General features: G+C 34.8%; 1 long non-coding RNA gene and 1 other non-coding gene across 4 annotated transcripts; both read right to left on the bottom strand.

The window, feature by feature from the left end:
* Positions 1 to 417: 417 nt before the first annotated feature.
* Positions 418 to 9790, bottom strand: LOC140893438 (uncharacterized). Of its 3 annotated transcripts, none has more exons than XR_012153142.1 (3): positions 9740 to 9790; positions 1219 to 1265; positions 418 to 927 (listed from the first exon to the last, which is right to left on the bottom strand). It is a non-coding gene; the product is annotated as an uncharacterized lncRNA (long non-coding RNA). The 3 variants fall into 3 exon arrangements; XR_012153140.1 differs by lacking the exon at positions 9740 to 9790 and adding an exon at positions 9484 to 9563 and having other exon boundaries at positions 418 to 689; XR_012153141.1 differs by lacking the exon at positions 9740 to 9790 and adding an exon at positions 9484 to 9549.
* Positions 9791 to 20335: 10545 nt separating this feature from the next.
* LOC140893966 (small nucleolar RNA R71) lies at positions 20336 to 20441 on the bottom strand. The gene has a single exon (XR_012153524.1). It is a non-coding gene; the product is annotated as a small nucleolar RNA R71 (small nucleolar RNA).
* Positions 20442 to 24928: the final 4487 nt, after the last annotated feature.

The following is a 24928-nucleotide window of genomic DNA, read 5'->3' as shown; positions in this document are numbered from 1 at the left end:
CCCTTCGAAAAATAAATGAAAGTAAACCAAACTGGTAAAATCATTAAAAATTTCCACACGGATGCAAGAATAAAACAAAATCTGATGTTTTCGATGCAAATTATTGAGTAACAAATCTAACACAAGTATTTAATATCAATCTACACAAACTTGTCTGATTACATAATACGTGTGTATTATTATGCTTTTTGACCATCTGTCTAAGTTGCTGCATTCAGAAGAAACGAAGACGATAGCATAACAAACCGAACAAAAAATCATGATGGAATAAATACGATGATTATGCAACATACGCATTCGATATATGATGGATAACACATGAATCCAAGGCATTTGCAACTTTAAAAGTTACACTAATCAGAATCCAGATCGCATTATTAACATCTAATTAAGATGATCAAATTCGAATACACAACATATTAGCTGATAAGAATGCCCCTGATGGTTGGAGGCTAATGTTCATAATCACATTATTTTTACCAAAAAAGAAAAAGAGACAAAAGAAAAAAAAAACAAAAAACAGATTCATATTCGGCCTTTACAAGTTCCTTTTTCCTCCACGAGACACAGTATATCCATTTTTACAATCCCATTAATCCACAAAAGCAAAATCGGATTTTAGTATTTTACACCTATCCTTTTGGATGATTTTTCAGCACCATACTTCTAGTGATCGAATGTGATTTCGCCTGGGAAAAACATATGAAAGTTAGCACAATCATTAAAATCCAAGAATTGGTATAGAAAACCAAACAAAATTTGGCGTTGATGAAAATTTGGCGTTGATGAAAGTTCCTGCGGTTTCTCTGTCGAATGATTGATTACTTCTGCACCCAAGATACGTCGAGTGGCAGGCACACAGATGAAGAGAGTATTTCTAGCCATCATATGGGCTTAAGACGACAATTTGCTTTATGGATGATGTTACTAAGAAAATGCAATATAAACCTTTTAGTTGTAAAATCTTGGTAGTAAAAACACCAAGACAAATTCATGCGGCTAAAGATCATAGGTTTTGAACCCACAAAAAACATAATTACAACGCAAACATGTTTTCTTCATGTATGACAATTATTATCATGCACTTTGAGAAAAGTAGCAATGTAAAATCACATATATGTGCTGCAACACATCTTCATAAGTGTACAGCAATTCAACATATGGACAAAGACGTATATCATCAATGCGTCAATAAATGAAAAGTTCAGACACACTTACGGGTACGTTTGGCTACACCTTGGCGGCATCATTTTTGTGGTCCACACCTGCATCGATAATTTAGTAATTTACGAAAAATACCGGATAAGAAAGCTTATGAAAACAAATTAAATGTCAACTTTATTCGCACTTAGAGCATGATATCTAGGACCAATGCAAAGCTTGAATTCCCTCGTTTGGATATTTCTGCACTTTCAATATTTTGGCCCCTTCTATTTTCTCGGTAAAATATAAACCGATTCTCTAGCACGATCTAAGTCTAATGGTTGAAAGCTATTGGCTAGACCAATCAGAATTGCTACAAGCTTTATGCAATTCCTAAGTTTAAGGCATCTAAGTCGCTAAAATGATGGGCCGTTAACCAACCAAATCTGTCTTTTTATGGGAAGAATTTCGAAATAATGAAAACAATCATCAGCTGCCTCCCAACTCATTTCCACAAAGGTCTGTTTTAATTTAAGATTCCAGCTTATCCAGCAGTCCCGACATGTACATGTAGCAAGTGGTGATAATATGAGATTCCCAAACTTTGGTGGGAACTTTGGAATACTGCGCAACCACAAGTCATCTCAAGATAGAAGAGGAAATTTTCATTAAATAACTTTAACTTTATCAAAATTCTCCAACTTCTCTGAACCCGGCATCAACAAATATGGTTATTCAACCACAGATACCCAATTTCTTTAGGCCACAAGCCCCGCCAAAGAATCTTCTGTGTAACGGGTGAGATCGTAGCCAATGAAAAAGATTTTGTCCGAGTGAATGATACATTTACCTTAAGATATCTCAATTATATCATCTTCCATATATTGGGTTTGATGTGAACAGTACTTGATTGTGTGTACCAACTATAAGAATTTCGGAATAGGTTCCAATCTTTCGAAAAGATTTTGGGAATGACCACAAAATCACTAGATGAGACAAGATATCTCAAATGAACGATATATGCAAGATTACTCGGAAATTTAGTGAGTTTGCGATATTTTCCTTCTAAATGCTGAATAATTTAGTGTCTCGTAGATGCAAGATCACATTGATTCATGAAAATATATCATCCATCCCGAAAACATTCAAATTACTCAGGGTTTTAGAAATAAAATATCTCAAATTCACTAAATTTTCAACTAATCTTGAACATCTCGTTCATTTGAGGTATGCCATCTATCGGGTGATTTTGAAGTCCTCTTCTCAAGATCATTTCGAAGATTTGGAACCTTCAAAGTCTTATACTTGATACAAGATCATATACTAAAGATGTCAAATTAAATATATGGAAAATGATGGAATTGAGATATCAAAAGATAAATGCATTATAGACTCTACTCAAGTTCGGAAAAAGTGAAGAAAAATTTTACCATCTCATCCGAAAGCTGCACAAAAGATTTATGAACAAGGCTTGTGGCCTAAAAAATTGGACATCCGGAGTTGAATAGTCACACTTGTTGATGCCAGGTGTTTGGAGAATTTGACAAATCTTATAAGTTGAAATATTTTTAATAATTCATTTCCACTTCTACCTTTAGATGACCGACCAATTAATCAGCCTTCCAAATACTTACGAATTCCCACCAAAATTGAGGAAACTCACGATACTCATATCTTTGGATTGGATCAACATGCCCAAATTGGAAATGTCGTATAGGCTCGAGGTCTAGGAATAATATGGGAAGTAACTTAAACGGTTTTCATTACCTCAAATTTCTTTACATATATTGAAAAGACAGATTTGTTGATTGGTTGGCTATTAACAATCATTTTACACGGCTTAGAAACTTGAACAAATTCCAATTGGTCTAGCTGATAGACTTAAAAAAAACTGGAGTGTTTGACAATGTTAGCGAATTCTGATAGGAAAATAAAAGGAACAAACAAAATTGAAGGAAAGGATAGAAACATCCAAAAAGAGTGGATTCAAGTTTTGAATTGGTCTTAGAGATCGTGCTCAAGTGTGGGTCTAGTTGACATTTAATTTGTTTCCATAAGTTTTCCTATCCGGTATAATATTAGTTTGTAAACTATCAATGCAGGTGTGGACCACAAAGCTTCACTGAGATAAAACTTGTGGCATCTGAATATATGCAAAGACAATAGAGTTTTTCAATCTCATAAATTGACGACTGGAAACTACCAACACTTGTCCTTCTAATTTCCTGGAAGAAATTTCCTTTTGTACTTCCATATTCATTTTTGCAGAATTCACTCAGCAATCAGCATGTCATGAATTCGATATGTTTTAATTCTTCCCTCAAGTCTCACTGTATCTACTTTGACCAAATTTCTACTTATAAGATTTTCTAAATAGTCCTTCACTATATTATCCAAGCTTATCCTAAGTTTATACTGTATAAATTCCTCCTCAATCTACATGAAGATCAATTTCTGAATAGGGATGTAAAAACCCTCAGTGAACATCCCCAAATACAGAAAACAGGTTCTTAGATAAATGACAGTTTGTTGTTGTTAGGTGGCAACATGCAGGTGTTGGTTGAAAAGTTAGGGAAGCATTTAATTTCACGCGTAAAGATTTGCCTATATATAGGCAGTTGCTTCGTCCATTTCATTCATCCCTTCAGCTCTTTTCTTTCTTCCTTTAAGAGCAAATACAAAGAAAATATTGAGTGTTTTTCTTGTGTGAGTTAGAGAATTATTTCTCGGTAATACTCGGGGAGTGGGATAGTGAGAGATATAGTATTTTGTATACCTTGTAATATTTCTCCGGTTATAAATAGTGCAGCAGCTCCGTGGACGTAGCCTATATTGGGTGAACCACGTAAATCTTGGTGTTCTTGCTGATTATTTTATTCCGCAATTTATTATCGTCATGTTCACTCCGGAATAATCCATAACAACTGGTATCAGAGCTGTTACGGTGTCCGGGAGCCTTGGTGAAAAATTTCTTAAAATTTTGAGTATGCTCTGTGGTTGCAGCCTTGTCTGATCTTTCACATCAGAAAAGATTTTTTGAAATTTTATTAAGGCAGGAGAAGCGATGGCCGAAAATGAAGGATCGGGACCTGGAATCAATAAGTTCGACGGTACAGATTTCACGTTCTGGCGGTTACAGATTAAAGATTATCTGTATAGCAAGAAACTACTGAGTGGGAGCTTCTTGACCGACAAGTGTTAAGGGTAATACGATTGACCCTAACAAAGAACGTGGCCCACAACGTGGCTGAGGCAAAAACCACGGAGGAGATGATGTCCATTTTGTCGGACATGTACGAGAAGCCATCTGCAAATAATAAAGTGTTCCTCATGAAAAAATTATTCAACTTGAAGATGGAGGAAGGTGCTTCGGTGGCGGTACACATCAATGAATTCAACACGATTGTTTCCCAGCTAACATCGGTTGATATCAAGTTTGATGATGAAATTCGTGCACTTATTCTTTTGGCGTCTTTACCAAATGTTTGGGAGCCGATGCGGGCAGCGGTTAGCAATTCTGCTGGAAAGGGAAAGTTACAATTCAACGATGTCAGAGATCGAATCCTTGGTGACGAAGTTCGCAGGAGGGATTCGGGAGAAGCAACATCATCGAGATCTGCCCTAAATCTCGAAAACAGAAGTAGGGGCAGAAGTGCTGAAAAGAATTCTAACCGATGGCGTGGCAGATCCAAGTCAAGGAATGGAAAAGACAAAAATACCTTTGAAAAGAAATTGAAGTGCTGGAGCTGTGGTGAAACTGGCCACATGAAAAAGGACTGCAGAGCACCCAAGAATAATGCAAATGCTGTTACTGAGGATGTACATGATGCCTTAGTACTATCCATGGAAAGCCAGGTTGATTCATGGGTTATGGATTCGGGAGCTTCATTTCATACCACCGGTGATCGTGAGGTATTTAGTAATTACACTGCTGGTAATTACGGAAAAGTTTTCCTGGCTGATGGAAAACCTCTGGAAATAGCTGGTATGGGTGATATCAGTTTGAAAATGTCAAACGGATCCATCTGGAAGCTCAACAAAGTGAGGCATGTATCAAAGTTGACCCGGAATCTCATCTCAGTGAGACAGCTCGATGACGAAGGCCATAAAGTGACCTTTGGCGATGGCTCTTGGAAAGTGAGCAAAGGAGCCATGATTATTGCTCGAGGAACGAAAACTGGAACCCTGTACATGACTTCCAGTTGCAGAGATATGTTAGCAGCTGTTGATGCTAGAGCTAACTCAAGTCTATGGCACTGTAGACTTGGACATATGAGTGAGAAGAGAATGAAGATGCTGATGTCAAAAGGGAAGCTACCGGAGTTAAAAACTGTCGAACACAAACTGTGTGAAAGTTGTGTTCTTGGAAAACAGAAAAGGGTGAGCTTTTCGAAAGGCGGTAGAGAACCGAAAGCAGCAAAGTTGGAGCTGGTTCATACTGACGTGTGGGGGCCATTTCCTGTGACATCCCTTGGAGGCTCACGATATTATGTCACATTTATCGATAATTCAAGCAGGAAGGTTTGGGTTTATTTTCTGAAAAATAAATCTGATGTTTACGAGACCTTTAAGAGGTGGAAAGTCATGGTGGAGAATGAGACTAACTTGAAGGTGAAGTGTTTACGGTCTGATAATGGTGGAGAATATGAAGATTTTGAGTTCAAGAAATATTGTGCACAGAACGGGATCAAGATGGAGAAAACCATTCCTGGTACACCTCAACAGAATGGTGTAGCTGAGAGAATGAACAGGACCCTGAATGAGCGAGCCAGGAGCATGAGATTGCACGCTGGACTGCCGAAATCATTCTGGGCTGATGCAGTTAACACTGCAGCATATCTGATCAACAGAGGACCTTCGGTACCACTTGATTGCAGAATACCAGAGGAGGTCTGGAGCGGCAAAGGAGTAAACCTTTCGTTCTTGAAAGTGTTTGGTTGTCTCTCATATGTTCACATCGATTCAGCCAACAAAACGAAACTTGATCCGAAATCTAAGAAGTGTTTTTTTATTGGTTATGGAGATAATGAGTTTGGTTATCGGTTCTGGGATGACCAAAATCGGAAGATCATTCGGAGCAGAGACGTCATTTTCAATGAGCAAGTTTTGTACAAGGACAACTCAAACATTCCAACTGAAAATAAATGTCCTGAAGTCCAGAAGTCAAATGAAGTGCCATTGATTGATATTCCTGTGAATGAGTCAGAGATTAGTAATCAGGAAGAAGAAACTGCACAAGAAGCTGACCCACAAACTCCGGTAATTGAACTCAGGAGATCGTCAAGAACAATCAGACCACCTCAGAAATACTCCCCTGCACTTCACTATATTTTGCTGACTGATAAAGGTGAACCGGAAACCTTTGAAGAAGCGATGAAAAATGATGATTCAACCAAGTGGGAGTTAGCCATGAAAGACGAGATGGATTCACTGTCATCCAATCAGACATGGGAGATGACAGAACTTCCGGAAGGCAAAAAGGCATTACACAACAAGTGGGTGTACCGATCAAAGAAGAAGTTGATGGTAGCAAGCGGTACAAAGCGAGACTTGTTGTGAAAGGTTTTCAACAGCGGGAAGGCGTTGATTACACCGAGATTTTTTCTCCAGTGGTGAAGCTGACCACTATCAGAACTGTACTTGGACTAGTGGCGAAGGAAGACTTACATTTGGAGCAGTTGGATGTAAAGACGTCGTTTCTTCATGGTGACTTGGATGAAGAAATTTATATGAAGCAGCCACAGAGATTTGAAGTACGAGGGAAAGAGAAAATGGTGTGCAAACTTCAGAAGAGCTTGTACGGTCTCAAACAAGCTCCAAGACAGTGGTACAAGAAGTTTGATGGATTCATGAATAACAACGATTTCCTGAGGTGCCAGGCGGATCACTGTTGTTATGTGAAGAAGATTGATGGTTCATATATCATTCTACTGCTATATGTGGATGACATGTTAATAGCAGGAGCGTGTCTGGAAGAGATTGATAAGCTCAAGAGAGAGATATCAAAAGAATTTGATATGAAGGATTTGGGAGCTGCAAACAAATTCTTGGTATGAGGATCTTGAGAGATAGGGTGAACGGAGTTTTGAAGCTAACTCAGGCAGAGTACGTGAAAAAGGTGCTTAGCAGATTCAACATGGATGAAGCTAAACCAGTGAGTACTCCTTTGGCTAGTCATTTCAAACTAACCAAAGCCCAATCACCATCGACGGAGCAGGAGCATGCTTATATGAATAAGGTTCCTTATGCATCTGCTGTCGGAAGCCTCATGTATGCAATGGTGTGCACCAGACCAGACATAGCACATGCAGTGGGATTTGTGAGCAGGTTTATGAGCAATCCGGGAAAACAACACTGGGAAGCAGTGAAGTGGATTCTCAGATATTTGAAAGGTACTATCAGTTCATCTCTGTGCTTCAGGAGGACTAATCAGGACTTACAAGGATATGTAGATGCCGACATGGGTGGTGACCTAGATGGCAGGAAGAGTACTACTGAATATGTGTTCACATTGGGTGGTACGGCTGTAAGTTGGGTGTCCAAATTGCAAAAGATTGTTGCACTTTCGACTACTGAAGCTGAGTATGTTGCAGTGACAGAAGCTAGCAAGGAGATGATATGATTGAGATCATTCCTTGAGGAATTGGGTCAGAACCTTGAGGATAGCACATTACACTGTGACAGTCAGAGTGCTATTCATTTAGCAAAGAATCCTATTTATCATGCTAGGACGAAGCATATACAGGTTCGGTACCATTTCATCAGATCTGTTCTGGAAGATGGAATCTTGATGCTTGAGAAGATTCCTGAAAGTAAAAATCCAGTTGATATATTCACGAAGGCTGTGACCACTAACAAACTGAAGTTATGTTCGACTTCAGTTGGACTGCAAGTATAAGAGAGGATGCATGAGCTGCTACATTGACTGTGTGAAGCCATGATTGAAATCAAGTCTTCAAGTGGGAGATTTGTTAGGTGGCAACATGCAGGTGTTGGTTGGAAAGTTAGGGAAGTGAATTAAATGCGAGACATTTAATTTCACGCCTAAAGGTTTGCCTATATATAGGCAGTTGCTTCGTCCATTTCATTCATCCCTTCAGCTCTTTTCTTTCTTCCTTTAAGAGCAAATACAAAGAAAATATTGAGTGTTTTTCTTGTGTGAGTTAGAGAATTATTTCTCGGTAATACTCGGGGAGTGGGATAGTGAGAGATATAGTATTTTGTATACACTTGTAATATTTCTCCGGTTATAAATAGTGCAGCAGCTCCGTGGACGTAACCTATATTGGGTGAACCACGTAAATCTTGGTGTTCTTGTTGATTATTTTTATTCCGCAATTTATTATCGTCATGTTCGCTCCGGAATAATCCATAACAGTTGTAACTCAATGAAATAACATTTTTCACACGTTCCTCCTCGTCTTCATTGAGATCGATCTCTACCCACGCATTTTGAAACCTTTCCCGTGCATTTTTCCTTGAAGTGTCTGACACAAGTCAGTCTTTAGTGTGTGTGTGACACATGTATCAAATATATCAAAAATGAAACAAGTCAGTCTATAGTGTGTGACACATGTTTAATTTTAGCAAGAATCTTGTTCTATGCCATCTCCAATGTGTCATGATTCCCAAGATTCCGCGCCATATAAAACACAATTGCAGAAACTTTTAAAATAATAGAATCTATATGCGATACATGTGTCACACGCACACACTAAAGAATGACTTGTGTCACACACTTCAAAGAAAAATGCATGGGGAAGGTTTCAAAAAACGTGGGTAGATATCTCAATTAAGACCAGGAGGGACGTGTGGAAAAATGTTATTTCCTTGAGTTACAACAAACTGCCATTTGCCTAAGACCCTGTTTTCTGTATTTGAGGATGTTCCTTGAATGTTTTTAACCGTCAGACGCCTATCTATTTCTCTTGAAAAACAAACCACAGTGCTTCGATAGCATAAAAACAAGTAAATAGTTAATGCAAATCAACAGTTAGCATAACCAGCACAATCAATTTAACAAAACAATCCACCAGTAGTTCAGTCCCTTCCACCAAAACCTAAAAAATTCTTTGAACAAATTACAAGGCAGCTGCAAACTTTTCAAACTGTTGACACGAAATTGTCCAGAATCAAGAGAGATTATGCAACTTCACATTCTTAATATCCAGTCTCATCCCAATCACATCTTCCCAAAATAATAACTTGGATGTTTTCAAATTCCATCCAGGGTTTAGAGAGTTGATACATGAGTGGGATACAATTATCCCCACAAAATGGCATTTGAAAACACAATTCGACCAAACTTGTTCATATTCCAGTGAATAAAGCAGAAGTTACCTTTCTTCGAGTTTTTGGGATAAAAAATTCTACCATCTTTTGTTCCAAAAATCCCTAAGAAAAAACTTTAGAACTTGAATACACTTAAATACACTGTTAGTTTCTAAAAATGAAGTTTGACTAGGTTATTCTGCCATATGTTAGTTTTTAATAAAAAAAGAGGTTTGACCAGTTTATGCTCCCATATTTCGTACACACATACATATACATAAAACAATATCGAAACTAGCTACCTTAATAAGTTTATTCTTTTTACCTTCTTTCGCTTGGGAATCTTAATCTTATCCTCCGCGCCGCCATGGATCTGCAGAGTAGCAAAGGAGATTATATACTTCTAGATTTTACATCAATATTCTCAATCTCCTTTGCAGCATTGAGAATCTTAGCCGGAAAACAGAAAATTTTATTTTCCTTATTTTAAATTTTTTTTTTGTTAATAATATTCCTAAATAATATTTATACAAATACTCATGTAACTTTTATCAACAAAAAAAATCATACCTTAAAAGAAAGTTTAACAGAGATTTACCTCTTATCTCTTGATGTAGGACAAGATTTAGAAAGCGGTTGTAACTTGTATGCGAAGATTTATAGACTTTTTTAAATGACAGAGAGTTATAGATTTCTCCATAATTTTATAGAATATCACAACTTTCAAAGATTTTCGCAGAATATTTGTAAAATTTTTTTAGAAATCTATGAATTTTGTAATTTATGATTTTGTTTTTTATTTATTTCTTAGAATTATTAATTGAGTGTCAATAACTTTATTTATATATATTTTTTAAATATTTTTATTATCCATGTATTTACTTATCTATTTGGTTTACAAAAATCCTTAAATAATATTAAATTTATTACAATTAAGAAATTAATATAAATTTTTATAAATATATTTAATTTTATATAATATCCTTATTTATATAATATCTATATATACACACACATACACATTTATGATAATAAAATTTTTAAAAATACGTCAATATATCAAGTTAATATATATTAATCATATACATATTATATATATATATGTATTTATATACATATGTATATTAAAATGAATAAAATTATTATCATTAATTTTGAGTTATAATAAAAATTAAGCTACAGATTAAAAATAATTAAAACATCAATTTCATATAATATATAATGAATTATTCATCAAAACAATTATTGTTATTTTCAATATATGATTAATAAAATATTATAATTTTTTTTCGTGTAGTATAAAAGTTTGTATTTAAAAAATATAATAAATATGATTTTAAATCTTGTAAGATTTTGTAATTAAAATTCAAAAAATATGAATGATAAAAAAATTTATTTTATTTCAGAATCAGAAATATAAAAATATGTTTGTATATGTATTATTTTTAATATAACTAGTATATATGAGGCTAATGTTAGTATAGAGACTTATTTAATAGAAATGAAAAAAAAAATGTGTGAGTTTATTTAATGTTCATCCAAATCTTTAGGTTAAAACAAAGACAATTATTGACATTTTATTGTCGTACCTTAGGCTTCAATTATTGTACTTAATAGAGTTTCATGGAGTTTTTAAAAGTCTATCAACATTTTAAATATCTCTAGACTTTTGTAGAGTTTTTTTAAAAGTCAAGTTTGAATATCACATAATTTTAAAAACTCTACAAATGTTTATCTTTAATATTACTAAATTTTTATGAAAAATATAAAATTCTAGATTGGATACCTATAAATTTTTAAACTCCACAAAATTTATTAAAAATCTAGAACCTATACACCCTCCTCATTGTTTAAGATTCGAAATTTAGGGTTAGGGCAATAGGGGGAGAGAACTGAGAAATGAAAATGAATGGCTTTTCTTCCTTACACGTCCATAAATGTTTTAAGCCCAACATAAAAGTCCAATACAAAAAATAAATGTCGGTGGTGTAGGGAATGCTGGATATAATCTACTACTCGAGTTCCCAACGTTTGAGAATGTTGGATATAATCGAGGTTCTAAAATTAGAGCTGTAAAAACGAATTGGTGGAGCGGGTTAACCCGTAACTCATCCAAACCCACCAGTTGATAGGGCGGGATGAGATGGTTTACTTTTTAGACGGGTTGAGTAATTATCAACCAAATCCTTCTATTTGGTGATGCGGAGCGGACCGAGCCACTTATTTATACTTGGTGGGTTGGGGCGGGTTGTCCCGCAACCCACCACAACCCACAACTTGGCGGGAAAAAACACCATTTAGATGAGTTGAAAATTTGTCAACTCAACTCGCCTATATAGCGGAACAGACTCAACCCACTTTGACAGCTCTATCTAAAATTAGGAATGATATGAACATTGTAGACATTCCAATTGACATGCTTAAACATTGGGAATTAGATGGTGTTTATATTCTGTGTGGAAAATATATTGGCAATTAATTTGTTTTTATAAGCTTTCCTATCAACTATAATCATTTGTAAATTATGAATGCATGTGTGGACCGATTAAAATCAGAACTGATTTCTTGTGCGTTAAGGCCTGTAATAAAATTGGTTATTAAAGCCCAACAATAAAGAAATTTTAAAGGTGAAAGTAGGTCCAATATATATAATAATCTGTACCCATTTATTATGAAAGAGGATCATAACATGGTCTCTTGGTATAGTCACAAAAAAAATTTACAAAGAAATAAAAAAAACTTAACCGCACCCTTAAATTAGGTTGGGAAAAAACGTAAGAAATAGGTTATACAATTATCCTCACCTTTAAAAAAAAACGTGAGAAAGAGATTATACAGTTACCTACACCTTCCAAAAAAAGTGAAAAAAGGTTATACAATTATCTTCATCTTCCTTCTATCACAATATTAATCTATGCACTCCATATCAAATACTAATAACGACTCACTTTAACAAAAGTATAATATATAAAAATATAATATTTTTTTGGTTATGTTGCACACATAATACGTGTACGATGCCGCTTTGAACGTGAGAAGTCAAAATCGGATATCGATATCTTTTCATGTTTCTACTTGGTTATTGATGCAAAGGAGCATATTAGCATTTCAAGCTTCTCCAAACATCCAAGAAGTTTGAAAAAACTTCGAGACCATCCCTCAGAACAGTCATCGTAAGTAAATTTCAGTTCCATGATATTGGGGATTGTCCTTCCAATGTATTGATCAGACAGACTGATATTTTTTTTTTATATCCGATAAGAATTGTAAGTTTCTCAAAACAAACTTATAATGCCCATGCTTTGGAACTTTAGGAGGATATTGAAGATGAACATATACGATATCAAAATGCCTAAACATAAAAACATCAAATTTCAGGTTGTGCAATGACCTACTCATTAATGTGTCTTTCACAATCAATGTCAGTAAATTCCAATGTAATTTATCCAAAAAGGAATCACAGATCTTAATTTTCACTCACAACTTAAATCAAGATACCTTGAATTAACTAGCTAAAAAAACCTTCAAATGAATTGTACCCTTTTATTTTCGCATTTTTGTCAACATTTTACAGTAGCCTCAATAATCTAAAATTAGCAATGGATGACAGAACCTCGTGACGAGTTTGTGATGCTAATGAAGGATAAAAAAAAATTGGATGATAAAAATAATATTGTTTCAGAGAACTAATTAACACCAATATGACAATGTCTCAGTATGTATTTTCGAATAGCAAAATCATGTGGTTTCGTGACAGCCATAAACTTTTTTTCACAAGCTATTCTTAAATACACATCTTTAAAGAGATCATCGACTTTGAAATTTTTCACTTTCCCAATACTTTCCCGAATACTTTAACAACAAATACTGGATTTATATAAATTAAATCATTGTTCTCTCGTGCAACTATCTCAAAGCTTTAACCTTCAACTAACTTTAAAACCCCACGAGTAACCCATAATCTAATTAGCCACAACATGCAAATTTGGGTGTCTTCGGAGAAAATTCTCATATACAGAAAGCAAATTTTAAGATGAACTGATAATTGATTATAATTCAAGGCTAAAATTTTGAATCAAAGTTCGTTATATGTTAAATTCATGATTGAATGCAAATGTGCAGCAACATACTCCCGATATTCTCATGTCGGTTTTGAGTTATGAAAAAGTCCGTCATGGCCCCATTTAGCCATACTATTTATCTGCCTCTACATCTAACTCATAACTCCGTCATGGCCCCATTTACTCATACTATTTATCTGCCTCTACATCTAACTTTTATACTTTCAAGAGACAAAGGTTCAAGGATTGGGAAATGAATACTTTATGATGTTCAATGTGTCATATCAATGGACTCGTGAATAACAAGATGTCTCAAAGAAAGAAATTCCCCCTCAACAACTTCCTCATAGGTTCGCTAAAAGCCCCTCTTCGCAACTTGAGTTTTTCAAGATTGGAAAATGAACCAGTCTTTCATATATTGAATCCAACTCCTATTAAAGTTAGGTTTTTTTTACTTGAAAGTGAAAGTCAAAATCGTGTAGCGATATTTTTCCATGTTTCTGCTTGGACGTTATTGATGGAAATGAAAATGTTAACTTTTCAAATTTCTCCAAACATTCAAGATTTTCAAAAAAAAATTCGAGACCATCCTTCAGAACAATCATTGTAAGTAACTTTTAATTCCTTATATAGGGGATTCTCATAACAATGTCTTCAGACAACCTGAAATTTTTTTACATCCGAAAGAGATTGTAAGTTTTTCATAACAATTAATCTCTATCTTAATTTACAGTCTCAACTTATAGCAAGATTACTTGAATTAACTAAAAGCCTCTCTCCGCAACTTGAGTTTTTCAAAATTGGGGAATGACCCAATCTTTGTCATATATTTCCAACAGAAGCCAACTCCAATTAAAATTATTTTTTTGATTGAAAGTGAAAGTCAAAATCGTGTAACGATATTTTTCCATGCTTCTGCTTGGTTATTGATGGAAATGGAAATGTTAGTATTTCAAACTCCTCCAAACATTCAAGATTTTAGAAAAAAAAACTTCAAGACCATACTTCAGAACAATCATAATAAGTAACTTTCAATTCCTGATATAGAGGATTCTTCTTACAATGTCTTTAGACAGCCTGAAATTTTTTACATCTGATAGGAACAAACTCACAATCCCAATGCTTTGGGACTTTAGGAGGATATTGAAGATGAACGTGTACGATCTCAAGATGCCTAAGCATTAACAGTCTCCAAATTTCAGGTTGTTCATTGAAATGTACCTTTTCATTTTTGAATCTTTGTCAACATGATCTTTCAATGACCTCAATAATAAATTAGCAATGGATGACAGAATCCCATAAAGTTATATATCAAGAACCAGTTTGTGATGCTAGTGGAGAATCAAAAAAGGTTGGATGATAAGAATAATATTGTTTCAGGGAGCACTAATTAACACCAATATGAAGATGGCTCAGTCTGTAGTTTAGAATAGCAAAATCATGTGGTATCATGACCGCTATAAATTTCTCCTCACAAGCTATTCTTAAGCACAAGTCCCTAAAGAAATCATGTATTTTGCAAGTTTTCACTTTCCTAGTAGTTATCCGAATACATTTACAACTAATACAATATTTCTGTCAATTAAATCATTCAACTAGTCTTGTGAAATTGTCTCTAAGCTTTTGACTTCAACTAATTTTAAAACCTATCAGCAACCCATAATCTAAGTAGCCACGACATGTTAATCTTGATGTCATCGGCAAAAATTCTCATATACAGAAAGCACATCTTTAGATGAATCGAAAATTGATTATAACTCAAGGTTAAAAATTTGAATCACTAAGTTCGTTATTGTTAAATTCATTATTGATTCAAGAGTGTAAGAAGATAATCCTAATATTCTCGTGTCAGTTTCCAAGAAGTCCACCATGGACCCCCCTTAGTCCTTCTATAGATACGCCTTTACTTCTAACTTTTCTACGTATATGAGTTAAATGTGCTCAAAGAGTAGGAAATGAATACTTTTTGTTGTCCAATTTATGAAATCGATGAACTCGTGAATAACAATATATCTCAAGCAAAAAAATCCCCCCTCAACGGGGTTCCACACAGGTCCACTAAAAGCCTCTCACAACATGAGTTTTTCAAGGTTGGGAAATGAACCAATCTTTTTCATATCTTCCCAACGGAAGCCACCTACAATTAAAGTTAGTTTTTTTGAGTGAAAATGGGAAGTTAAAATCGTGTACCGATATATTTCTATATTTCCATGTTTCTGCTTGGTTGTTGGTGGAAAATAACATGTTACCATTCAAGCTTCTCCAAACATCCAAGATTTTTGAAAAAAACTTCGAAACTATCCTTCAGAATAATCATCGTAGGTAACTTTCAATTTCCGATATATGTTTTTTCATGACAATGTATTCAAACATCATGAATTTTTTTTACATTCGAAAAGGATTTTAAGTTTTTCTAGGAAAACTCACAATCACTATGTTTTGGGAATTTAATAGGATATTGAATATAAACATGTACGATATCAAGATGTCTAAGAAGTAACAACCCCCAAATTTTGGTTGGTGCAACGATCTTCTCATTACATGCGTCTTTCACAATCAATGTCTGTAATTCCTATGTAAATTTATCCAAGAACGAATCTTAGATCTTAACTACCAGTAACCGCTTAAATCGAGATACATTGAGTAACTAGTTGAAAAAAATCTTCAAATGAAATGTACCATTTTGTTTCAACATCTTTGCAATATCTTTCGATTTCCTCAATAATTTAAAATTATCAATGAATAGAATAATATTGTTTCAGAGAACACTGATTAACACCAATATGGCCATGACTCAATATGTATTTTAGAATAGAAAATTAATGTGGTGTCGTGACAGGATTAACTTTCTCTTCACAAACTATTCTTAAGCACAAGTCCTTAAAGAGATCATGGACTTTGTAAATTCTCACTTTACCAGTAGTTATCCCGAATACATTTAAAACTAATACAAGATTTCTGTCAATTAAATCATTCAAGTACTCTTGTGCAACTATCTCTAAATTTTTTCTTTCAACTAATTTCAAAAACCTATCCGAAAACCATAATCTAATTAGCCATGACACGCTAATCTTGGTGTCTTATTGGGAAAATTTCCATATACAGAAAGCACGATTTTAGATGAACCAACAATTGATTATAACTCAAGGCTAAAATTTTGAAGCAAAATTCATTGTCTGTTAAATTCACGGTTGAATGCAAGTTTGCAGCAACTTACTCCCAATATTCTCGTGTCGGTTTTGAGTTAGCAAGGAGTCCGCCATTGCCCCCTTAGCCCTATTATTTATCCATCTCTGCGGAAAAATTGCACAAGGAGATGGGAATGAAAACTTCCTGCTATCCAATTTATCATATCGATGGACTTATGAATAAAAAATTTCTGAAGCAATAAAATTCCCCTTGAACAGGGTTCCACATAGGAAACTAAAGCCCCCTCCACAAATTGAGTTTTTCAAGATTGGGGAATTAACCATGTTCCCAACGAAAGTCACCTCCATTTAAAGTTAGTTTTTTTTGAATGAAAGTGGGAAGTCAAAATCATGTACCAATATTTTTCCATATTTTTACTTGGTTATTGATGGAAATGAGCATGTTAGGCATTTCAAGCATCTCCAAAAATCCAAGATTTTTGAAAAAACTTTGAGATCATCACTCAGAACAATCATCGTAAGTAACTTTAAGTTTCTTGATATAGGGGATTCTCGCAATAATGTCCTTAGACAGCCTGAAATTTTTTAACATCCGATAGTTGTAAGTTTCTAAGAACCAACTCACAAATCATATTCTATTGGACTTTGGAAGGATATTGAATATTAACGTGTACGATCTCAAGATGGGTAAGCAGTAATAGCCCCCAAATTTCAGGTGGTGCAACGACCTGCTCATTAACACGTCTTTCTAAATTTCAATGTAAATTATCCAAGAAGGATTGAATTAACTAGCTGAAAAACGTCTTCAAATGAAATTTACCCTTTCATTTTTTCATCTTTCTCAACAGCTTTCAATACCCTCAATAATAAAAAATTAGCAATGGATGGCAAAACCACGTGAAAAAAAACATATAAAGGAACGAGTTTGTGATTCTAATGGATAATAAAAAAAGTTTGGATGATAAGAATAGTATTGTTTCAGAGAGCACTAATTAACACCAATATGAAGATGGCTCAGTCTATACTTTAGAATAGCAAAATCATGTAGTGTCATGGCCGCTATAAATTTCTCTTCACAAGCTATTCTTAAGCACAAGTCCCTAAAGAAATCATGTACTTTGCAAGTTTTCACTTTCCTAGTAGTTATCCCAAATACATTTACAACTAATACAAGATTTCTGTCAATTAAAATTCAACTAGTCTTGTGAAACTATCTCTAAGCTTTTGTTATAAAAGTTAATCAAATGATAATAACAATCACACAAAGCTATGTTTTTTAATTTTACCCTAAAACCAAATCAATGTCTAACCTGTGATGGTAGAAATGTATTTTTTTTTTAAAAAAATCAAATATTTCTTTGTTAGTTATATTTTAGAAAAGTATATAATAGGTGTCTTATTAGTTTTTAATCCTAAATGCATACATTTAGCGCGTCCTCCCTTGTTCTCCGTTGCAGTGTTGCAGAGATTTGAGAGCTACTCCGCGCTCCTCCTCTACTCCCAAACGTAATTCTTCTTTTAAATTGATGTTTGAGTTGCGAGATTCATTTCTGAAATGATGAATTTGAATTGTTTGTTTTGGTTAGAATCTGAAATCATGTTGTTACTTATGCTTCTTACCATGGTTTGAAATTTCAAATTATGACTGAGTTTCTAAGTATTTTGGATGTTAGATTCCAGTTTGTCATAATTTTCTTGTATTTGAGTTGTGAGATTTATTTCTAAAATGATGAATTTGAATTATTTGGCTTGGTTAGAATCTGAAATCAAGTTGTTATTTTTGTTTCTTACTGATAAGTGCAATTTTTGCACTTATATTTTATATGAATTAGGTTGACTTTTGTTGTGTTTTGAGTGATATTATGCATTTCTTTTGTTGTTTGTGTTGTTTGCAGGAATTTGAGTGTTAATTATTTTATTTGAGGAAAAAGGGACAAAAAGAATTGGAGAAAAGAGTTGAAAAATGGATTTGAGAGTTAATCAGTATAGCGCCCCAGCGCTATCATTTAAGCGCTCCAGCGCTATACGGAGTCTTCCAAAAGGTGAAAAGTCGAGAAAACAGCGCTCCAGCGCTGTTGAGGAATATTGTCGGGCGCTCCAGCGCCGAGTTCTAGCGCTCCAGCGCTAGGCAGTGTTCAGAATTTTGGAAAGTCTTGATCGAGTTTTTAAAAGGATTTTATGACTTATTTTGGAAGAGACAAGGGTTTAGAGAGGATTCAGAGAATAAGGACGGCGATTGAGAGTTTAGGATTGCACAAGAGCTCGAGAATTCGGTACGAAGATGGAAGACGGCGACATCCGGCGACGGAGAAGCTTCATTCTAATTCGTTCTAGTTTCTCTTTAAACTCTATTTTTCTTAGTTTATGGATTGTTGGAAAAACTTGTCTTATTTGATTTTGAATTGCGTTATGAACTAATTTCTTAGTCTAGAGGTAGACGGATCTTGACTGAAAACCATGATTGAGATATTTTGATTTATATATTTGAATTTTTCGCACAATTTATTTGTGTTTTCCTGATTTTAATGCTTTCAATTTACTGGCCATAGATTGAGTGATATTTTATTTAGAATCTATCACTCGAGAGAGGAGATTTTGAATACGACATAGGAAAATACATCTTTGGTGTTTATATTGTTCGAGAGGCATATAACTCCATAGAAGTCATTAGAAGAATTCTTGTGCTATTTACCGGATTTAATAATTGAACTTTGATAGAGATATTGAGTTTGTTATTGAATACGAATTTCTGCTTGACACTCGAGAGAGGTAGTAGAAAATAATAGGGATTCTTGGCTAATAAACTAAAAGAATTGATAATTGAACAATCATTAGAAATAAATTGTGGTGAACAGTCAAGTGAAGTCGAACCTCTAGCATTCTTTGCTTATTGAATTTTTCTCTCGTGAACTCGTGGTTATTTAGTTTTCTTTCTTGCAAATTTTAGTTTTATAAAAATCAAACCATTTTCATAGCTCTACATAGGATTAGGATTTTATTAGTTGCAAATATTTGATATAATATCATTTATTCATTCTCTGTGGGATCGACTTGGACTTAATTCCTATATTATAACTTGACATCGTGCGCTTGCGAGCGAAAAACATGCAACAAGTTTTTGGCGCCGTTGCCGGGGAATTGAATTTTATTTGATTTATATTAAATTGTGCTAATTAGTCTTAATTTTGATTTAGAGCATTTTATTTTATTTTGTTGGTTCTAATTTTAAATCTTTCCTCTCTATGCAGTTTATGCGAAAAAGTCAAAGTTACGACTCACTGCTCTTTGATCCGGAAATTGAGAAAACTGCTAAAGCTTTGAGAAAAGCTAGAAGAGAATAGTTGCAACAAATGGCTGAAGAAAGAGAAAGAGTTGAAACAAATACTCATTATTCTAGGATAGCTAGGCAGAATATCACAACAAATAATTTTGAGTTGAAACCAGCTCTGATTAATATGGTGCAGCAAAATCAGTTCAGGGGTGCAGCTGCTGAAGATCCAAATTTGCACCTGCGTACTTTTCTGGAGATTGCTGACACAGTAAAGATTCATGGTGTTACTGAGGACACCATCAAACTACGATTGTTCCCGTTCTCTCTTAGGGACAATGCTCGTAGTTGGTTGCAATCACTACCTCTTGGGAGTATCACTACATGGGAGGATATGGCTTCCAAATTTCTGGCTAAGTATTTCCCACCTGCTAAGTCGGCTCAGTTGAAAATAGAGATCACTACATTCAAACAACAAGATTTTGAGCAATTGTATGAAGCCTGGGAGCGGTACAAGGAGTTTCTTAGGAAGTGTCCAAACCATAATTTCCAGATTGGGAACAGATCGAATTATTCTACAATGGTTTGAATGGGCCAACTCGTATTTCTGTGGATGCTGCAGCTGGAGGTTCAATATTTTCTAAATTTCCTGAACAGGCTTATGAGATGCTTGAGCAAATGACTGTTAACAGTTATCAGTGGCCAAGTGAGAGATCTGCAATAAGAAAGCCTGCTGGAATTCATGAGGTTGATGCATTCACTGCTTTGACTGCTCAGATGGCTACTATTTCTACACAGTTGGATGCACTGACAAAAGGGAATCAAAGTTCTACTAAGACAGCATCACTGGAGACTGCAGTAAATTATGCTGATGGATTTGAGAGTGTGGAGCAAGCGCAATATGTGAACAACAGGAATTACAACAATTATCGAGGTAATCCTGTACCCAATCAGTATCATCCTAGTTTGCATAATCATGAGAATTTTTCCTATGCAAACAATAAGAATGTGTTGAATCCTCCACTGGGGTTCAATACTCAGAATGGTGAGGGTAAGGCATCTTTGGAAGATTTGGTGCATAATTTTATTTCAGAGTCTTCCACAAGATTTAAGAGGAATGAGAATAAGCTGGATAGTATGGAGACGCACTTGACCAATGTGAGCGCTTCTATAAAAAATCTTGAAACACAAATTGGTCAATTGGAAAATGCATTGAATAATCAGCAGAGAGGTGTGTTTCCTAGCAATACCGAGGTTAATCCTAGAGAGCAATGCAAGGCTGTTATTTTTAGAAGTGGCAAGGAACTTGGAACAGATAAGCCGAAGGCAGTGGATGATGAGGAAGTTGAAGAGATTGTGGTGGAGTCCGAAAATTCTGATAGCAAAAATTCCAGCAAGTCTGCAGTTGTGCCTGATAAACCACATGTGCAAAAATCTGTTCTGCCATATCCTCAGCGGTTCAAGAAGAAAGCGTTGGATGAAAAATTTTCTAAGTTTCTTGACATCTTCAAGAAAATTCATATAAATATTCCATTCGCTGATGCTTTGGAGCAGATGCCGCATTATGCTAAATTCATGAAGGATGTGATGGCGAGGAAGAGAAAGCTTGAAGAGTTCGAAACAGTGAAGTTGACAGAGGAGTGCAGCGCCATCCTACAAAAGAAATTGCCACAGAAATTGAAAGATCCAGGGAGTTTCACTATTCCTTGTATTATTGGTGGTGCGACTGTTAATAGGGCATTATGTGATTTAGGTGCAAGTATTAATTTAATGCCTTTATCTATTTTCAGGTCTTTGGAGCTTGGCGAGGTGAAACCAACCACGATTACTCTGCAGTTGGCTGATCGTTCTTTGACATATCCTCGAGGAGTTGTGGAAGATGTCTTGGTAAAAGTAGATAAGTTTATTTTTCTTGCTGACTTTGTAGTGCTTGATATGGAAGAAGATCAAGATGTCCCTCTAATTTTGGGGAGACCATTCTTGGCGACTGATAGAGCGTTAATAGATGTGCAGGAGGGTGAACTAACTCTACGAGTTGGTGGTGAAGCTGTCACTTTCAATATCTATAAAACCATGAAATACCAAGATGAGGTACATTCTTGTAATCGCATTGATTTATCAAATTCTTATGAGAATAATTTTTGTGCAGGATTGGAATTGGAGGACGCATTGGCTAGGTGCTTGATTAATTCCATAAATCAAGTGGATGATGATGATTGGGAACTTAGAGAGCAATTTCTTGCTCTTGAAAGTTTGCCAAAGGAAAAAGATGGCCAAGACAAAATTAAAGCATTGTCTGAGGAAGTCAAAAAAGAGGTACCAGTTTCTACTCCTGAATTGAAATAACTGCCTGGTCATTTATGTTATGCATTTTTGGGAGAAAATTTGACTAACCCGGTAATTATTTCATCTTCTCTTACTCATGATGAAACAGATAAATTATTAAGAGTCTTGAGAAAATTTAAATCTGCTTTGGGTTGGTCTATTTCTGATATCAAGGGAATTAGTCCCAATATTTGCATGCATAAGATTTTAATGGAGGAGTCGTATAGTCCTTATGTTGATCATCAAAGGAGGTTAAATCCTGCGATGAAAGAAGTAGTAAAAGCTGAGGTGTTGAAATTATTGAATGCTGGTATTATTTATGCTATATCTGACAGTTCTTAGGTGTCGCCAGTACAGGTTGTGCCGAAAAAAGAAGGTATGACTGTGGTAAAAAATGAGAAAAACGAGTTGATTTTGACTCGTACTGTTACTGGTTGGAGAGTTTGCATTGATTATAGAAGGTTGAATAAGGCTACTAGAAAAGATAATTTTCCTCTTCCTTTTATTGATCAGATGCTTGACAGGTTGGCAGGTTATAAACATTACTGTTTTTTAGATGGCTATTTTGGCTACAATCAAATTGCTATAGCGCCAGAGGATCAAGAGAAAACAACTTTCACATGTCCCTATGGTACTTATGCTTTTAGGAGAATGCCATTTGGTTTGTGTAATGCACCGACTACTTTTCAGCGGTGCATGATGGCAATTTTTTCTGACATGGTGGAAGAAGTGATGGAAATTTTTATGGATGATTTTTCTGTGTTTGGGTCTTCTTTTGATCATTGTTTGCACAATCTGACCCTTGTTTTGCAGCGTTGCCAAGAGAAAAATCTAGTGCTTAACTGGGAAAAATGTCACTTCATGGTGCAAGAAGGCATCGTACTTGGGCATAAAGTGTCATCTAATGGGCTTGAGGTGGATCGAGCAAAAGTGGTTGCGATTGAAAAGCTTCCACCGCCAAATAATGTGAAAGCCATTAGAAGTTTCTTGGGACACGCCGGGTTCTATCGTCGTTTTATCAGAGATTTTTCTAAAATTACTAAGCCTTTGTGTAATTTATTAGAAAAAGATACATCTTTTATTTTTGATGATGCGTGTTTGCAGGCATTCACAAAGATCAAGGAGGCATTAATTTCTGTGCCTATTATGATTGTGCCTGACTGGAAAGAGCCGTTTGAAGTGATGTGTGATGCCAGCGATTATGCTGTGGGAGCAGTTTTGGGACAAAGAAGAGATAAAATATTTCGGGCAATTTACTATGCCAGCCGCACTCTTGACGAAGCCCAATAAAATTACACTACTACTGAAAAAGAGATGTTGGCTGTGGTGTTTTCTTTTGACAAATTCAGGTCCTATCTCATTGGCTCAAAAGTAATTGTTACACTGACCATGCAGCTATTCGTTATCTCTTTGCCAAGAAGGATGCCAAGCCGAGATTGATTCGGTGGATTCTTACTACAAGAGTTTGACTTTGAAATTAGAGACAAGAAAGGGAGTGATAATTTAGTGATGGATCATCTGTCTTGCTTGGAGTTGGAAGGAAGAGTTGAACATGGCCTCATCAAGGAGCAATTTCCTGATGAACATCTTTTTGAGGTAACTTCTAAACATCCTTGGTTTGCTGATTTTGCTAATTTTATTTCTTGTGGTGTTTTGCCTCCAGATCTTAATCATCACCAAAGGAAGAAATTTTTCCATGATGTCAAATTCTATCTGTGGGAATTAGGGGTGTTCACGGTTCGGATAACCGTCCGATCCGAACCGAAACCGAAAATTCGGTTCGAACCGAAAACCGAACAAAAAATTCGGTTCGGTTTTTGGTTTTCGGATTTCCGGATTTTTGGTTTTCGGTTCGGTTCGGTTTTTTTTCGCGGTTAACCGAACCGAACCAAAAAATCATTTTTTTTTTGAATTTGAATTTTTTTACCAATCAATTAATATGTACATCAATATTGTGTGCCCATAAAATTAATTTTATTGAAAAACTGAAATAACAAAAGTCATCCTTCGTTTTTTTAAAAAAAAAAACATAATTGGTTTAATTAGATATCTAATTATTCAAACATACTTGAATTGTGGATTCAACTTGAAAAATGTATTGATTTAGTGATTTTAAAAAATATTGATTTTTGAAATAGAAATAATTAAAAATTAATGAAGTTATTTTATTATATTATATATACACATATTTGCATTATATATTACATTATTTTTATAAATTCAAAAATTATTATTATTGAAATTAAAAACGTTAACAATTTTTTTTGTTTTAAATGCAGTTATTTTCAAATATATTTTTCGAAGTATTAAATCATAAATATTTGATTTAACCATTAATTTTTTCCAAAAAATTATTCGAATAACTAAAAATATTTAGTTTTTTTTAAAAAAATTATTTTAATATTTTTTTCACAAAAACCGATTTTTAGAAAAAAAAAAGTTCAAAATTTTTTTTTTTTAAAAAAACCGAAAAACCAAAAAACCGAACCGAAAAACCGAAACAATTTTGGTTAAAAACCGAACCGAACCGCCCAGTTCGGTTCGGTTTTTGGTTTGGCTTTTCGGAGAACCGAAATTTCGGTTTAACCAAAATTTCGGTTCGGTTCGGTCCAAACCTCCCGAATGAACACCCCTATGTGGGATGATCCATTTGTGTACAAGAAGTTTTCGGACCAAGTGATAAGAAGATGTGTAGAGGAAGCTGAAGCAAA

This window comes from Henckelia pumila, chromosome 3, assembly GCF_033568475.1.
Source record: "Henckelia pumila isolate YLH828 chromosome 3, ASM3356847v2, whole genome shotgun sequence".
Taxonomy (NCBI): domain Eukaryota; kingdom Viridiplantae; phylum Streptophyta; class Magnoliopsida; order Lamiales; family Gesneriaceae; genus Henckelia; species Henckelia pumila.
This window is presented reverse-complemented; position numbering and strand designations above follow the sequence as displayed.